Source organism: Mesoplodon mirus (genome assembly GCF_964341445.2).
Source record: "Mesoplodon mirus genome assembly, chromosome: 3".
Classification (NCBI taxonomy): Eukaryota; Metazoa; Chordata; class Mammalia; order Artiodactyla; family Ziphiidae; genus Mesoplodon; species Mesoplodon mirus.
Window position 1 is genome coordinate 125,332,829 of NC_138978.1, and position 18,653 is coordinate 125,351,481.

At 40.9% G+C, this 18,653-nt stretch overlaps 1 protein-coding gene across 6 annotated transcripts in view; it reads left to right on the plus strand.

Annotated features, from left to right (window-relative positions):
• The window catches only part of LOC309799486 (uncharacterized protein C1orf226 homolog), a 315,687-nt gene that overhangs the window by 245,493 nt on the left and 51,541 nt on the right, over window positions 1-18,653 (plus strand). The window lies entirely within an intron of this gene.

Here is an 18,653-nt window from a genome sequence, read left to right on the forward strand (position 1 = left end):
AGGACCAGATGGCTTCACAGGCGAATTCTATGAAACGTTTAGAGAAGAGCTAACACCTATCCTTCTCAAACTCTTCCAAAATATAGCCAAGGGAAGAACACACCCAAACTCATTCTACGAGGCCACCATCACCCTGAAACCAAAACCAGACAAAGATGTCACAAAGAAGGAAAACGACAGGCCAATATCACTGATAAACATGGATGCAAAAATCCTCAACAAAATACTAGCAAACAGAATCTGACAGCACATTAAAAGGACCATACACCATGATCAAGTGGGGTTTATCCCAGGAATGCAGGGATTCTTCAATATATGCAAATCAATCAATGTGATACACCACATTAACAAATTGAAGGAGAAAAACCATATGATCATCTCAATAGATGCAGAAAAAGCTTTCGACAAAATTCGACACCCATTTATGATAAAAACCCTGCAGAAAGTAGGCATAGAGGGAACTTAACATAATAAAGGCCATATATGACAAACCCACAGCCAACATCGTTCTCAGTGGTGAAAAACTGAAACCATTTCCTCTAAAATCAGGAACAAGACAAGGTTGTCCACTCTCACCACTATTATTCAACGTAGTTCTGAAAGTCTTAGCCACAGCAATCAGAGAAGAAAAAGAAATAAAAGGAATCCAAATCGGGAAAGAAGAAGTAAAGTTGTCACTGTTTGTAGATGACATGATATTATACATAGTGAATCCTAAAGATGCTACCAGAAACTACTAGAGCTAATCAATGAATTTGGTAAAGTACCAGAAAGCAAAATTAATGCACAGAAATCTCTTGCATTCCTATACACTAACAATGAAAGATCAGAAAGAGAAATTAAGGAAACACTCCCATTTATCACTGCAACAAAAAGAATAAAATAGGAATAAACCTACCTAGGAGACAAAAGACCTGTATGCAGAAAACTATAAGACACTGATGAAAGAAATTAAAGATGATGCAAACAGATGGAGAGATATACCATGTTCTTGGATTGGAAGAATCAACATTGTGAAAATGACTATACTACCCAAAGCAATCTACAGTTTCAGTGCACTCCTTATCAAACTACCAATGGCATTTTTCACAGAACTAGAACAAAATATTTCACAAGTTGTATGGAAACACAATAGACCCCAAGTAGCCAAAGCAATCTTGAGAAAAAACAGAGCTGGAGGAATCAGGCTCCCAGACTACAGGCTATACTGCAAAGCTACAGTAATCAAGACAGTATGGAACTGGCACAAAAACAGAAATATAGATCAGTGGAACAGGATAGAAAGCTGAGAAATAAACCCACGCACATATGGTCACCTTATTTTTGATAAAGGAGGCAAGAATATACAATGGAGAAAAGACAGCCTCTTCAATAAGTGGTGCTGGGAAAACTGGACAGCTACATGTAGAAGAATGAAATTAGAACACTCCCTAACACCATACACAAAAATAAACTCAAAATGGATTAGAGACCTAAATGTAAGGCCAGAAACTATCAAACTCTTAGAGGAAAACCTAGGCAGAACACTCTATGACATAAATCACACAAGATCCTTTTTGACCCACCTCCTAGAGACATGGAAATAAAAACAAAAATAAACAAATGGGACGTAATGAAACTTAAAATCTTTTGCACAGCAAAGGAAACCATAAACAAGATGAAAAGACAACCCCCAGAATGGGAGAAAATATTTGCAAAGGAAGCAACTGATAAAGGATTAATCTTCAAAATTTACAAGCAGCTCATGCATCTCAGTATCAAAAAAACAACCGAATCCAAAAATGGGCAGAAGACCTAAATAGACATTTCTCCAAAGAAGATATACAGATTGCCAACAAACACATGAAAGGATGCTCAACATCACTAATCATTAGAGAAATGCAAATCAAAACTACAATGAAGTATCACCTCACACCAGTCAGAATGGCCATCATCAAAAAATCTACAAACAATAAATGCTGGAGAGGGTGTGGAGAAAAGGGAACCCTTTTGCACTGCTGGTGGGAATGTAAATTGATATAGCCACAATGGAGGTTCCTTAAAAAACTGAAAATAAAACTACCATATGACCCAGCAATCCCACTACTGGGTATATAACCTGAGTAAATCATAATTCAAAAAGAGTCATGTACCACAATGTTCATTGCAGCTCTGTTTACAATAGCCAATAGCCAAGACATGGAAGCAACCTAAGTGTCAATCAACAGATGAATGGATAAAGAAAATGTGGCACATATATACAATGGAATATTACTCAGCTGTGAAAAGAAATGAAATTGGGTTATTTGTAGTGAGGTGGATGTACCTAGAGTCTGTCATACATAGTGAAGTCAGAAAGGGAAAAGCAAATACTGTATGCCAACACCTATAATATGGAATCTAAAAAAAAAAATGGTTCTGAAGAAGCTAGAGGCAGGACACGAATAAGGATGCAGACGTGGAAAATGGACTTGAGGACACGGGGAGGGAAGGGTAAGCAGGGACGAAGTGAGAGAATGGCATGGACTTACATATACTACCAAGTGTAAAATAGATAGCTAGTGGGAAGCAGCCGCATAGCATAGGGAGATCAGCTCTGTGCCTTGTGAGCACCTAGAGGGGTGGGATAGGGAGGGTGGTCTGTTTTATAACATAGTGAATCAGCTATACATTTACACATATCCCCATATCTCCTTCCTTTTGCGTCTCCCTCCCATCCTCCCTATCTCAGCCCCAGCTTGGTGGTCACAAAGCACCGAGCTGATCTCCTTTTAACACACCATTGTGAAGCACTTATACTCCAGTAAAGATGTTAAAAAGAAAAAGTGATTGGAAGTTGAAATGAGACCAAATATGAATCCGTTCATTTTTGCATTTTTTTCTTAGATGTGTTAGTGACCTAGAAGTAAAGGTACATGATCCTTTATAGTTTAAAAAAAAGGAAAAAACTAGATTATGATAGAGAGGGAGTTGTCCTAGGATAAATCAGAATGGTTCAGCTGTTGTCCTGAGGGCATACGTGAGAATTAGCGTTGTTGACACCTGGAGTAAACGCCTGCACTGAGCTCCCTGGCTTGTTCTCTTAACCTCAGGTCCTGGGAGGAAGTGCCTTCAGGTGAGCTGTGATTCAGACCTCCTCTGATGTAGCATCAGGCAAGCAGGTCAGAGCAATCGGAGAAAGAAAACTACTAGGAAAGAAGACTACGTGGCCGTGCCAGCCAGGCCCAGTCAGGCATGCTCCAGGCCCCAGGGAGGTAGGAGCTGGATGCCCTCTCTTCATTTCCTGTCATGGCACACGAGGCTCCCCATGTGTTGAGCAAGTGGCCTGAGGGTCACTTAGTGTTTGGAACAACTAAGATGTTCTTATGACATTTATCATATTCCTGGGTTGGTTGGTTTGAAGAAACTTGGATGGAAGGTGGGCCGTCAGGGAGAGCAAAGCAATCAAGCACCACTCACTCAAGTGTCCAGTGAAAATCTTACCCACATGAGAATGAATTTGTTTTGGCCGTAGAGAGTCTATAAAGGCATCCAGGGCTTGGAAGAATACCTGGAATAAGGAAATTCAGGGTTCCTAGGTGGCATAAATGTACCATAGCACTGACTTCTAGCTAGATACAGAGATAACAATAGTAATAATAACAATCTAATATTTGAATGATTTTTGACAGTTATTAATCAGCTAAGCAGATAATGCAGATGTGAAGGACTTGGTTAAGATGGCCAGGGTTCAAATTCTGTCTCAGAGACTGCAGTGGGCCAAATTGTGTCCCTCAAAAAGATATGCTGAAGTCCTAACCCCTGATACCTATGAATGTGACTTTATTTGGCAAAAGGACTTTGCTGATGTAATTGAGTTAAGATGAGGTCATAATTGATTAGAGTGAGCCCTAAGTCTAATGATTGGTGTTCTTATAAGAAGAGGGAAATTTGGAGACAGAAACATAGAGGGGAGACACAAGGAAAAAGGCCGTGTGAAGATGGAGACTGCAGATTGGAGTGATGCAACTAAAAGCCAAAGCATGCCAAGGATTGCCGGCAACCACCAGACGCCAGGAGAGACACGTGGACTGGATTCTCCCTCAGAGCCTCTCAAAGGAACTAACCTTGCCAATATCTTGATTTCTGGCTTCTGGAACTCTGAGAGGTTAAATTTCTGTTGTTTTAAATTATCACTTTGTGATAATTTGTTACAGCAGCCCTGGGAAACTAATACAGATACCTACTAGCTGTGTGACCTTGAGAACGTTGACTAACCCCTCTCAGTTTCCTCATCTATAAAATGGGGATAATAGTAGTACCCACCTCATAAGGTTGTGAGGATTAAATGAGTTTTTATGTGTAGTGTGATTTGAGCAGTGCCTGGCATGTGAGAGGGACACAAGAGATTAGCAAATATTCTTGCTCACTTCAGTAAAGATTTTTTTAAGCACCTACTATGTGCCACGCACTGTGTATAAATCATTTGATTCACATAATAATCCTGTGAGACTCTTCTCATGCCTTTTTGAGGTTGAGAAAACTAAAGCTCAGAGCTTTGAGAAGGTAGAAGAGAGGCCATCTCAGCTGAGGCTTTGTGGCTCTGTTCTGTCAGTTCTTTTATTCCACAAAACCACAGGGATCTCAAGGGATACAGGGGAGTGGATCAAGAAGGGTGTGAACTTCTGATTATGATTTATTTTGCATTGGGGAGACTTATGCCTGACCCCTTTCTCCACATACCACTTAAAGAAGGGAAGTTTTCCCTGTTGTGCAAGCAAGAAGACAAATTGTTCATGGGGAAAGGAGAGGAAGATGAAGCTTTCTAAGTGAGGCTCCCCCAGCACACACCAGTCAAAGCACCACCCTTCTATTTGTGGTGTGCTGGTATTCTCTCCGCTCTCTGGCTCAGGAGGAAAGCTGTGTCTCTGAGCAAGAGTCTTCAGGAAGCCTGAGGATCCTCAGAAGTGTAGGAAGGTTGGCTGACCCCAGAAAACATGAACACACCAAATGTGCGAACCCAGATAACACAGAAGCAGAGGAGGAAGAATTGGCAGCCTGTGTAAAGATTTGGTTTTTGAAAGCCAAGAGCAGGTGACAGTTATTTTGGAGAAATTATCAGTGTTGCAGAGAAGTTAAAGCCTTGAAGTATGTGAAAGGATTGGTGGGGTTTTGTGAGGGACAGTGGCCTGTTTTTTGCCTGTTTGTCAAGTAGTGAACAAGAGGAAGTTTACTTATCACAGTGTTTGGTATTTAGAAAGTGCTATATGGTGGTTTGTGGTTGATTCAAGTAAACCAGGGAAGATTTTGTGGGATATAAGAAAGCACTTCTTAACAGCTGTGAAATTAAAACATAAATTAACTGCTGAGATAGGCCGTGAGGGTGATTCAACTGGACTTTCAAAAAGATAAATGTGTATTTGTCTGACTCTCACTAGATTTTAAAATTCAGTTGATTGCTTACTCCTTATTTCAGGTACACAGTAGATAGTTGTCATAATAATTTAGACATTTTTATAATGTTATGCCTTGAAGAAACCTTAGAAATCAGCTGTGATACTCGGATTTCTCTGCCTGCAGTTGTGTAGATGGGCTTGACTGTCTCACGAGGTCTCTCCTAGCCCTAAAATCCCAGACTTCTTTCCAAATCACACTGTGGTGAGGCAGGTCTGTGAAATACGGCCCAGCTATGGCTGCCAGCAGATCTTGGACAATGTATTCCTACACCTCAGACAGCTGTGAAGTAAGGAGACCAGTTCCATGAGGGACTGTGGCACCATTTCATGAGTTGACCACCATTCATTTATGCCAAATAGCAGCCCTGAAAATGGCTAAATTGAAGGATGAAAAAGATGAAAACTGACCTAACTTCTAATTAAAGAAAACCAGTCAAAGTGATAAAGGGCCCTGAAAATACAGTAGGAGAGAAAGATAATCAGACCAAAGCAGTAATAGGAAGAAATGATTAAGATGAAGGACAATTTGGTCTAAAGATTAGATTAAAATAAGAGACATGGGGAAAAGAATGATGACCAGGGACAGAAATGTGGAGCTGTGTGAATGCTCCAGGACTGGGTGGGAAGAAAAGGCACACCAGTGTTCAGGGAGCATGCGGGGGCTGGGGGTAAGCGTCAGGGGGTGCTCATTGCTGTAGATTTTGGTGTGGTTCTATTAACAAAGCATTGGGGGCCTCCCTCCACCCACCACCTCTCCTAATATTTTCCCCAGGCCCTCTGAAGATAACACATTCCTTTGGGGGGACCCACGAAAATCACACAGTCTGGGCTGCTTGGGGAATCACTGCTCCCGTGGGCAGAAGTCATGCTGGGTTTTCCCAGGACCATGACTTTATGGCTGTGCCACACTCAGCTGGTCTCGAGCAGCAGGTTGGTTCTGTTTTCTGTTTTCTGCATTTTTCACATCATGCTTCTTCTCCCAGAGGTTTTCCGTTAAGATCCCACTGGGTTTTGTCTTTACCATCTGCAAGTTACTTGGTAGCATATCTTTTCAATCTTCGTTCATTTCCATGTGTCCCTGTGGGTTAGGGATGACCGTGCCTTCCAGGGCCTTCAGAGAAAAATCTCTTCTTCACATTCAAACTGGAGAACCTCCAGAGAGATGGTGATGTTGGGGGAACAGGGATGATTTCTCTTTGTTCTTCCATTTGCCATTTCTAGAGTTATTTCCACAGTTTTAAAGTATTTGTACAATGGGTTGTAGAATATTTGTCCACCTACTATCTCATCCACTTTCAATATTTGCCCATCCCAGAACTTTACAACTGCTGTGAAAGATGTTTTTATTGCCCTTACTTTAAGGATTAGGAAAGAAGGCCGAGAGAAGGAAAAGAGTTTGCCTGGGGCCCCATGGCAGGTCTAGATCCTCTGTCCTGAGGTTCTGTGCTTTCTGCCGTGGCAGGTCCCAGCTGGCTAGGTGAGACCTAGCAGGTTTTGAGCAGAAGACAGCATGGAGACTTTTCTGTGGAGCTCTGTGTCTGTGGGTCTTGGAGAGGGGAGCATGGATGTAGACTCAGGCAACCTTGCAGGTGACTCAAGACCCTTCACATTCTCTGTAGCCAGTGTGGGTTCCAAGGTCAGCCAGCAGTCCCCATGGAGATAAGGGGCAGTAGGGGCAGGATACTAGTTGCTGGGGGGGACATGGCTGTGGCATTTTCGAGTATATAACATCCAGAGAGAGGGATGGTGACAGAGTAAGGTGTTGTCTCAGGAAATAAGAGATGAGAACTTGAAGACAGAAGTACAACATAATTTATTCTAATTGGGTCCAAAACGGTGAGACCATGAAGAAAAATCACGTGGCTGCCTACATATTCATAAAATATCTTTTGAGAAGTACACAGTATGGAAAGCAGAGCTTAAAATCAAGTATAAGTGCAGAGGAACTGAAACCCTGAATGCATTGGGTTCATGGAAAAGACTGACGATGAGAGAAGAAAAGTATAAAAGAAAAGAGAGTACCACATGACAAAGAGATATTCTGAAGTCACATTGTTCTAACCACGTATCTCCTTTTTTTTTTTTTTAACCTCAAGTAGAGAACTGTCAGATCTTCAAACTAGAAACACTAGAACATAGGTGATTTGAAAAATAGAAGTTTGAAAACCACGAGGAAAAAGGCAGGCATCCCTCACTCCTTTAAATGTGTCCAGGCCTTGGTCACTTACGACCTGGAGTCCTAAAGAATGTGATTGCAAAATGATTGTTGATCATCTTTGCAAAATCATGGGGAATGGATGAAATATGAGAAGATTACAAGAAAAAGATATTTCACGTTTCAGAAAGAGGAAAAATCTGGGTCTATGAATTATAGACTAGTGAACTTGTCATTGCCCCTGGGCAAAATTCTAGAAGAGATCATTAAGCAGATGATGTGTGAGAGCTTGGAAAAGGAAATAGTGATCCCTAGGAGACAGTCCTAAAAACCAATTACCAAGTATGCTTAGGAAATCTGCCTTAAGAGCAGTTGTGCAAGTTAGATTTGACTGTTTGAGTTGACCACAGTGTGAATGAGCAGTGAGATGCTGTAACTAAAGAAAAAAATATGATCAGAGATGCTTTGCTAAAAATTCAGTTCTAGGGCATAGAAAATATCCAAATTCACTCTGTCGTGTTCTCATCCCTTTAGGAATATGCATTCAGTTCTGTGAACTGTGTTTTAAGAGTCATTGGTAAATTGGGGTATGTACAGAAAAGGTTAACAAGGAAGATTGAGATCGTATTTACTGAGCAAGCAACTCACCATATGTTGGGCGTTGTGTTAAATACTGGAGGGGAATGTTTTAACACTTAACACTATGAAGAGATCATTAATCTACCTATTTTCAGATCAGGAAAGAAAGGGTTATGTCAACTGAGTAGTTTGTGTAAGGCCAACAGCTAGGAAGTGGCAAAGCTAGGACTTGAACCTAGATCTCTGTCAACCCGAAGCCCATACTCTTTCCACGGTACAAACCTGCCAGAGTAATAAAAGATCTAGAAAATGGGCTGGTTGAGGAACTCTTGAAGGAAGAGGAAGTGTGTCACTTGAAAGAATGAGAGGAGTAAATATGGTGGTGGTTTTCAAAGAGTTGCCATTTAGAAGGATTAGCCTTGTTCTCTAAGGCCCCAAAGGATAGAACTAGGGCAGTAGTGTGGCAGTACTAACAGCAGTTACCATCTATTAACCATTTGCTATAAGCTGATCTTTCTGCGTACATTCATCCTTTAAACCTCATGAGTGAGGTACAGTACTATGGTTATCCCCATTTCACAGGTGAAGAACCATGAGTAAATCAAGATAATGCCCAGGATCTAACAGCTGGTAATTAGCAGAGCCTGGGCCTATAATCCAGATCTGTCCCACACCAGGGCCAGTGTTTTCAACCATTTCCTTCCACTGCATTGCTGTTGGTAGATTTCTAATCAATGAAAGGGGAAATTTCCAAGTAATTAGAAGCTCTCCAAAAGGAGGAATGGCTACTCTAACTGGAGTGAACTGCCCATCACTGACAAATGCTGAATGACAGGGATGCTGGCTTGGACAGATCTGAGGACTACACAGGTCTCTTTCTACTCTACATTCCGTTTTTTGTTTGTTTGTTTGCTTGTTTTTTTCCGTGCTCCTAAAAGAAACACATTTACCTATAGATTAATAGTCAAGGAAGTGAGAAGCGGGGTGTTGGTGGTGGATCTAGTGGTTCTTTATCAATCCGTCAACTTGATTTCCAGCATAACTATAAACCCCAAATCCAGTTTCTCCAAGATATTGTTTATATTTCAGTAATTTATGTTAAGTTTATAGACATAACAGTGTATAGAAAAGTTTATTGCTGTGGCTTGAATGCATAACAGTTCCATTAGTGAGTAAAACTTATAATTCTATGCATATTTTGAAATAAAACCAAGAAATTTGAAGAAATTTGAAGTGGGAATAAATCTAATAAGATCTTAGTAATCATTATTAACATGATATGAACTACTTTGGTATCCTACCCTTTAATTATACTGAAAGTTATGAAAATTGAGATACTTTTTGGAAGTGGGATCAGAACTGCACTAGACTTAAGGATAAAGATTAAGGAGGGGAAAAGGGAAATCTTTCCTTATTCTCTTGAGTCCTCATATTATTCTTTCTCCCCTCCCCCACCCCCAACACACACACAATCACAGTTCTTAAAACCAAGGTATGAAGAAGTAAGGGTTCTTGGAATATAGTTCTAGATCTAGAATTTTGGACGTGAGGCCTTAATTTGTTGATTTATTAATTTGTGGGTGAATGAGGTCACATGGAAAAACTTCCTGCTTCTTGATTGTGTTGGCGAATACTTTTCTAATCTCTAACTAGTTGACTTTATAGTTAGCTAAAGATTATTGACTTTTAATAACTTACACATTAAGTTTCTGAACTCAGACATAACAGAGCAGTCTCCAAAGAGCTCCAGTCCAAAGAGAGTGGCTGCATCCATGCCCAGGTTGTCATCATATTTGCCGAAAAGGTGCTTTGTCTACCAAGGTAAAGTTAACCCTAGCTTGCTGCCATCCCTGAGTGCCTTCCATGTCTCTGTGTCTTGTTGGCATGCCAGTCTGCCTTCATATCTGCTCCATCGGTTTTAAATCTAGTTCTCAGTCCTTAGGGTATTACCTAATAATAAATGAAAAACTCAAAAATCAAAGGAGTTTTATGTGTGATGCATCTGAACTAACAGGACCTCACTTCTGTCTGGGGGTGGGGAAAATGAATAGCCAGGCAGAGCACATTATGGGTGCTTATTAATGACAGCAAGGACGCCCCCCTCCCTCCTAAGCAGGCATTAGGAACCTCCTATGTGCCAATCACAGTGCTGGCACTGGAATACCAAGATGTGGCCCTTGTTGCTTCAAGAAGCTTCAGTATAAACATCATAGTGAGTATTGGTTCAAGATGGAGAAGTAGAAGAGTGTGCGCTCACTCCCTCTTGTGAGAGCACCGGAATCACAACTAACTGCTGAACAGTCATCGACAGAAAGACACCGGAAGTCACTAAAAAAGATACCCCACATCCAAAGACAAAGGAGAAGCTGCAATGAGTTGGTAGGGGGGCGCAACCACAATAAAATCAAATCCCATAACCGCTGGGTGGGTGACTCACAAGCTGGAGAACACTTATACCACAGAAGTCCACCCACTGGAGTGAAGGTTCTGAGATCCACGTCAGGCTTCCGAACCTGGGGGTCTGGCAACGGGAGGAGGAATTCCGAGAATTATACTTTGAAGCCTAGCAGGATTTGATTGCAGGACTTCGACAGGACTGGGGGAAACAGAGACTCCACTCTTGGAGGGCACACATAAAGTAGTGTGTGCACTGGAACCCAGGGGGAAGGAGCAGTGACCCCATAGGAGACTGAACCAGACATACATGCTAGTGGTGGAGGGTCTCCTGCAGAGGCAGGAGGTGGCTGTGGCTCATTGTGGGGACAAGGACACTGGCAGCAGAAGATCTGGGAAGCACTCCTTAGTGTGAGCCCTCCCAGAGTCCACCATTAACCCCAACAAAGAGCCTGTAGCCTCCAGTGCTGGGTCACCTCAGGCCAAACAATCAACAGGGAGGGAACTCAGTCCCACACATCAGCTGAAAAGTGGATTAAAGTTTTACTGAGCTCTGCCCACCAGAGCAACACCTAGCTCTACCCAACACCAGTCACTCCGATCAGGAGGCTTGCACAAGCCTCTTAGATAACCTCATCCACCAGAGGGCAGACAGCAGAAGCAAGAAGTAGTACAGTCCTGCAGCCTGTGGAACGAAAACTACATTCACAGAAAGAAAGACAAAAAGCAGAGCGCTATGTACCTCTTGAAGGAACAAGATAGAACCCCAGAAAAACAATTATATGAAGTGGAGATCGGCAACCTTCCAGAAAAAAAAAAAATCAGAATAAAGAGTGAAGATGATCTAGGACCTCAGAAAAAGAATGGAGGCAAGGTTCGAGAAGATGCAAGAAATGTTTAACAAAGACCTAGAAAAATTAAAGGACAAACACCTAGAAGAATTAAAGAACAAACAGAGATGAACAGTACAATAACTGAAATGAAAAATACACTAGAAGGAATCAATAACAGCATAACTGAGGCAGAAGAACAGAGAAGTGACCTGGAAGACAGAATGGTGGAATTCACTGCCATGGAACAGAATAAAGGAAAAGGAATGAAAAGAAATGAAGACAGCCTAAGAGACCTCTGGGACAAAAGAAAACGCACCAACTTTTGCATTATAGGGGTCCCAGGAGGAGAAGAGAGAGAGAAAGGACCTGAGAAAATATTTGAAGAGCTTATAGTCAAAAACTTCCCTAACACGGGAAAGGAAGTAGCTACCCAAGTCCAGGAAGCACAGAGAGTCCCAGACAGAATAAACACAAGGAGAAACATGCCAAGACATATAGTAATCAAATTGACAAAAATTAAGGACAAAGAAAAATTATTAAAGGCAACAGGGAAAAGTGACAAATAACATACAAGGGAACTCCCATAAGGTTAACAGCTGATTTCTCATCAGAAACTCTATAAGCCAGAAAGGAGTGGCACAATATATTTAAAGCGATGAGAGGGAAGAACCTACAACCAAGATTACTCTACCCGGCAAGGATCTCATTCAGATTTGATGGAGAAATCAAAAGCTTTACAGATAAGCAAAAGCTAAGAGAATTCAGCACCACCAAACCAGCTCTACAGCAAATGCTAAAGGAACTTCTCTAAGTGGGAAACACAAGACAAGAAAAGACCTACAAAAGCAAACCCAAAACAATGAAGAAAATGGTCATAGGAATATACATATCGATAACTACCTTAAATGTGAATGGATTAAATGCTCCAACCAAAAGACAGAAGCTCGCTGGTTGGATACAAAAACAAGACCCATCTATATGCTATCTACAAGAGACCCACTTCAGACCTAGGGACACATACAGACTGAAAGTGAGGGGATGGAAAAAGATATTCCATGCAAATGGAAATGAAAAGAAAGCTGGAGTAGCAATACTCATATCAGATAAAATAGGCTTTAAAATAAAGAATGTTACAAGAGACAAGGAAGGACACTACATAATGATCAAGGGATCAATCCAAGAAGAAGATATAACAATTATAAATATATATGCACCCAACATAGGAGCACCTCAATACATAAGGCAAATGCTAACAGCTATAAAAGAGGAAATCGGCAGTAACACAATAACAATGGGGGACTTTAACACTTCACTTACACCAATGGACAGATCATCCAGACAGAAAATTAATAAGGAAACACAAGCTTTAAATGACACAATAGACCAGATGGATTTAGTTGATATTTATAGGACATTCCTTCCGAAAACAGCAGATTACACTTTCTTCTCAAGTGCACACGGAATATTATGCAGGATAGATCACATCTTGGGTCACAAATCAAGCCTCAGTAAATTTTAAAAAATTGAAATCACATCAAGCATCTTTTCTGACCACAACACTATGAGATTAGGAATCAATTATGGGGAAAAAATGTATAAAACACAAAAACATGGAGGCTAAACAATATGTTACTAAATAACCAAGAGATCACTGAAGAAATCAAAGAGGAAATCAAAAAATACCTAGACACAATTGATAATGAAAACATGATGATCCCAAACCTATGGGATGCAGTAAAAGCAGTTCTTAGAGGGAAGTTTATAGCAATACAATCCTACCTCAAGAAACAAGAAAAATCTAAAATAAACAATCTAACCTTACACCTAAAGGAACTAGAGAAAGAAGAACAAACAAAACCCAAAGTTAGTAGAAAGAAAGAATTCATAAAGATCAGAGCAGAAATAAATGAAATAGAAACAAAGAAAATAATAGCAAAGATCAATAAAACTAAAAGCTGGTTCTTTGAGAAGATAAACAAAATTGATAAACCTTTAGCCAGACTCATCAAGAAAAAGAGAGAGAGGACTCAAATCAATAAAATAAGAAATGAAAAAGGAGAAGTTACAATGGACACTGCAGAAATAGAAAGCATCATTAGAGACTACTACAAGCAGCTCTGTGCCACTAACATGGACAACCTGGAAGAAATGGACAAATTCTTGAAAAGGTATAATCTTCCAAGACTGAACCAGGAAGAAACAGAAAATATGAACAGACCAATCACAAGTAATGAAGTTGAAAGCTTGATTAAAAATCTTCCAACAAACAAAAGTCCAGGACCAGATGGTTTCACAGGTGAATTCTTTCAAACATTTAGAGAAGAGCTAACACCCATCCTTCTCAAACTCTCCCAGAAAATTGCAGAGGAAGGGACACTCCCAAACTCATTCTACGAGGCCACCATTACCCTGATACCAAAACCAGACAAAGATACTACAAAAAAGAAAATTACAGACCAATATCACTGATGAATATAGATGCAAAAATCCTCAACAAAATACTAGCAAACAGAATCCAACAACACATTAAAAGGGTCATGCACCATGATCAAGTGGTATTTATCCCAGGGATGCAGGGATTCTTCACTATATGCAAATCAGTCGATGTGATACCCCATATTAACAAATTGAAAAATAAAAGCCATATGATCATCCCAATAGATACAGAAAAAGCTTTTGACAAAATTCAACACCCATTTATGATTTAAAAAAATCTCCAGAAAGTGGGCATAGAGGGAAGCTACCTCAACATCATAAAGGCTATATATGACAAACCCACAGCAAACATCATTCTCCATGGTGAAAAACTGAAAGCATTTCCTCTAAGATCAGGAACAAGACAAGGGTGTCCACTCTCGCCACTATTATTTAACATAGTTTTGGAAGTCCTAGCCACGGCAGTCAGAGAAGAAAAAGAAATAAAAGGAATACAAATTGGAAAAGAAGAATTAAAACTGTCACTGTTTGCAGATGACATGATACTATACATAGATAATCCTAAAGATGCCACCAGAAAATACTAGAGCTAATCAGTGAATTTGGTAAAGTTGCAGGATACAAAATTAATGCACAGAAATCTCTTGCATTCCTATACACAGACACCAAAAGATCAGAAAGAGAAATTAAGGAAATAATCCCATTCACCATTGCAACAAAAAGAATAAAATACCTAGGAATAAAGCTACCTAAGGCGGTAAAAGAGCTGTACTTAGAAATCTATAAGACACTGATGAAAGAAATCAAATATGATACAAAGAGATGGAGAGATATACCATATTCTTGGATTGGAAGAATTAATATTGTGAAAATGACTATACTACCCAAAGCAGTCTACAGATTCAATGCAATCCCTATCAAACTTCCAATGGCATTTTTCACAGAAGTAGAACACAAAATTTCACAATTTGTATGGAAACACAAAAGACCCTGAATAGTCAAAGGAATCTTGAGAAAGAAAAACAGAGCTGGAGGAATCAGGCTCCCAGACTTCAGACTATACTACAAAGCTACAGTAATCAAGACAGTATGGTGCTGGCTCAAAAACAGAAATATATACATCAATGGAACAGTATAGAAAGCCCAGAGATAAGCCCATGCAACTATGGTCAACTAATGTATGACCAAGTAGGCAAAGATATACAGTGGAGAAAAGACAGTCTCTTCAATACGTGGTGCTGGGAACTCTGAACAGCTAAATTTAAAAGAATGAAATTAGAATATTCCCTAACACCATACACAAAAATAAACTCAAAATGGATTGAAGACCTAAATGTAAGACTGGACACTATAAAACTCTTAGAGGAAAACAGGAAGAACACTCTGTGACATAAATCACAGCAAGATCTTTTTTGACCCACCTCTTAGAGTAATGGAAATAAAAACAAAAATAAACAAATGGGACCTAATGAAACATAAAAGCTTTTTCACAGCAAAGGAAACTATAAACAAGACAAAAAGGCAACCCTCAGAATGGGAGAAAATATTTGCAAGCAAATCAATGGGCAAAGGATTAATCTCCTAAATATATAAACAGCTCATGTAGCTCAATATTAAAAAAACAAAGAGCCCAGTCCAAAAATGGGCAGAAAACCTAGATAGACATCTCTCCAAAGAAGACATACAGATGGCCAAGAGCCACATGAAAATCTGCTCAACATCACTAATTATTAGAGAAATGCAAATCAAAACTACAATGAAGTATCACCTCACACCGGTTAGAATGGGCATCATCCGAAAATCTACAAACAACAAATGCTGGAGAGGGTGTGGAGAAAAGGGAACCCTCTTGCACTGTTGGTGGGAATGAAAATTGATCCAGCCACTATGGAGGACAGTATGGAGGTTTCTTAAAAAACTAAAAATAGAATTACCATACGACCCAGCAATCCCACTACTGGGCATATACCCAGAGAAAACCATAATTCCAAAAGACACATGCACCCCAGTGTTCATTGCAGCACTATTTACAATAGCCAGGTCATGGAAGCAACCTAAATGCCCATTGACAGATGAATGGATAAAGAAGATTTGGTACATATATAGAATGGAATATTACTCAGCCCTAAAAAAGAATGAAAATGGGTCATTTGTAGAGACGTGGATGGACCTAGAGACTGTCATACAGAGTGAAGTAAGTCAGAAAGAGGAAAACAAATATCGTATATTAACGCATATATGTGGAATCTAGAAAAATGGTACAGACGAACCAGTTTGCAAGGCAGAAGTAGGGACACAGATGTAGAGAACAAACATATGGACACCAGCGAGGGAAAGGGGAGGGGTGGTGGTGGGATGAATTGGGAGATTGGGATTGACATATATACAGTAATATGTATAAAATAGATAACTAATAAGAACCTGCTGTATAAAACAATTAAATTCCGAAAAAATAAAAATAAATATAAAAATAAACATCATAGTATGAGATAACGTGCTATGGTAAAGGTGAACCCAGGGGCATTCAGCAACTCAGACTTGGGGGCAGGGTGGGCAGGGAACGCTTCTCTGAATCAAGTCTTCAAGGATGCCAGAGGTGTCACAGCAGTTGCAAAGGCAGGCAGATGTATGCACCTGGTTCTGAAGGGCTATGTAGGTCAGGCTTCTGGAGAGAGATGAAAGCAGAAACATAGATACTCCATGCTGAGGAGTTTGGACTTGGTCTGAGGGCAGTAGGAAACCTTTGGATGGTTTTTAGAAGGAAATACTAGGATATAGTTTGTGTTTTCAAAAATACCACTTTGCTAGCAATATAGAGAGTGGTTTGGCAGTAGGTGAGGTAGGAAGCAGAGAGACACTAGGTGAGTTGCAAAATTCCAGGTGAACAGTAGGACCTGTGGACTAAGGCAGTACTGTGGAACTGAAGGAAAAAGTATATTTCAGAGCCATGTCAAGGAGGTGGGCTGCAGAGAACTTGGTCATGAGTGACAGATATTGGAGAACAAGGGAGGAAGGAGTCAAAGGTGTTGCCCAGGTTTCTGGCTTGAGTGGACATGGCGCCCCTCATAGAGAGAGGGCTTGGGAGAAGGAAGGCCATGTTTGTCTGAGAATTACAGGGGAGATGATTAATTTAGTTGGGGAACGTGATGAATTTGAAGCTTGAGAGAAGATCAGGAGTGTGTGTCCAGAAAGACTGGCTGGGTGGGCCTGGAGCTAAGGCAGGAGATGCTGAGGTGCAGTTGTTGGCTTGTCCCTTCCATGTTAGGAGGACACTTTGGCGTCATTAGAAGGATCGGGTACTCTGTGGTGCGGGCCTGATAATGTTAGATTAGCTTTCTTAGAAGCCATGTTAAACAAATGTAATAACCTCTATTTCAGCATCGTTCAGAGTTGGTGGACACGTGAGATGAAGTGAAATGACTTTTAGCAGAGTTCAGCAGAGAAGCTTTGGTCCCCAGGGTGAACTTGGATTTCTTCCAGGGATTGTTCTCCTCTCTGTATCACTTCTGTTTTGAAAGTCCCTCTCAGACTTCTGGGCGTCCTTGGTAAGAATCTCAGTAAAAAGGCTACTTAGAGGCGATATCGGTAAGGAGAAGTAAAAGACACTTTACTCGTTTCATCTTCCCAATAACACCGCAAGGTGTTACTATTAAAAGTCCCATTTTACAGATAAGAAAACTGAGCCTCTGAGGGTTCCCTGGCTTACCTTATGGTAAGGGGCACAGTTGTGGATATGACTCTAAATCCTGTTCTCTCTGTGCTGCACAGAAAGACTGACTCAGACATACCAGGTCTGTGAAATCCTGGGGTGGAAAAGTTGTGTTTTCATTGAGGAAAAGATTCTGGGGGGGAAATGATATGTCCCCAGGGTGTTTATCAAGAGCAACACTCTCCTCAATGCTCAAATCAGTTCCTCTGATGTATCCCTGATACTCCCCTCCCCTGCCCCATGTTGACAGCACTCAGACTTGGTGGTTCTGGTGGTACCCTGTCCTAGGGCCACCTAAGAGTCAGCCATTAGGGCCTTGCTTATAATTCTCCCCTTTTCCTGACCTTTCCTCTGCCTCTACCCCCACCACCCACCCACAGCAGCCAGAGGGATTCTTTAGTCTAAAGCATCAGGAAGTCAATCCTCTGCTCAGAAGCCTCTAACGGCTTCTTGTCTCACTTGGAGTACGACCCCTGACCTTCAAGGTCTCCTGTGTTCTGGCCTTTGATTGCTTCTCTGACCCTGTCACTGACCACACTCCCTTGACTTGAGCCACGCTGACCTTCTGGCCATTCCTTGAATGCTTAGAGCACCTTATAAACACCACCTGTCTTTGAAACTTGCTGTTCCCATTTCCTGCACTGCTTTTGCCCACGTAGTCCGGTGACTGGCACCCTCACATCATTAGGTCTTTGCCTCTCTTTGAGGCCTTCCTGCTAACCACCCTGTCTAAAATAGCAGCTCTGTCATGTTCTGTCCCTTATTTTTCTTCATGGCACTCATTTTCTATTTGTTTATTGATATCTCCTGAATATGAGCTCCATGAATTCAGGGGCTTTATATGTTCTGTTGCTTGTTCCTCTGGCTGCTGGGATAGTGCCTGGCCCATGGTGTGCACTCAGGGGGATTGGTTGACTGATGGAATGAATACATGGAAGCTGTGGACTTGATGGAATGGGACAGAAAGTGAAGTCACTATCACCGAGGGACCTACAATAATGAAACAGAGTGTCTCCCAATGTGGTTAGCATTGCTGGTTCCCTAAGTCTCCTCATTTGGAGGTAACTGTGAACAGGTATTAGGAAACCTCCCCACATTTCCCTGGTAGATGCAGATTTATTGCTCTGATAAGG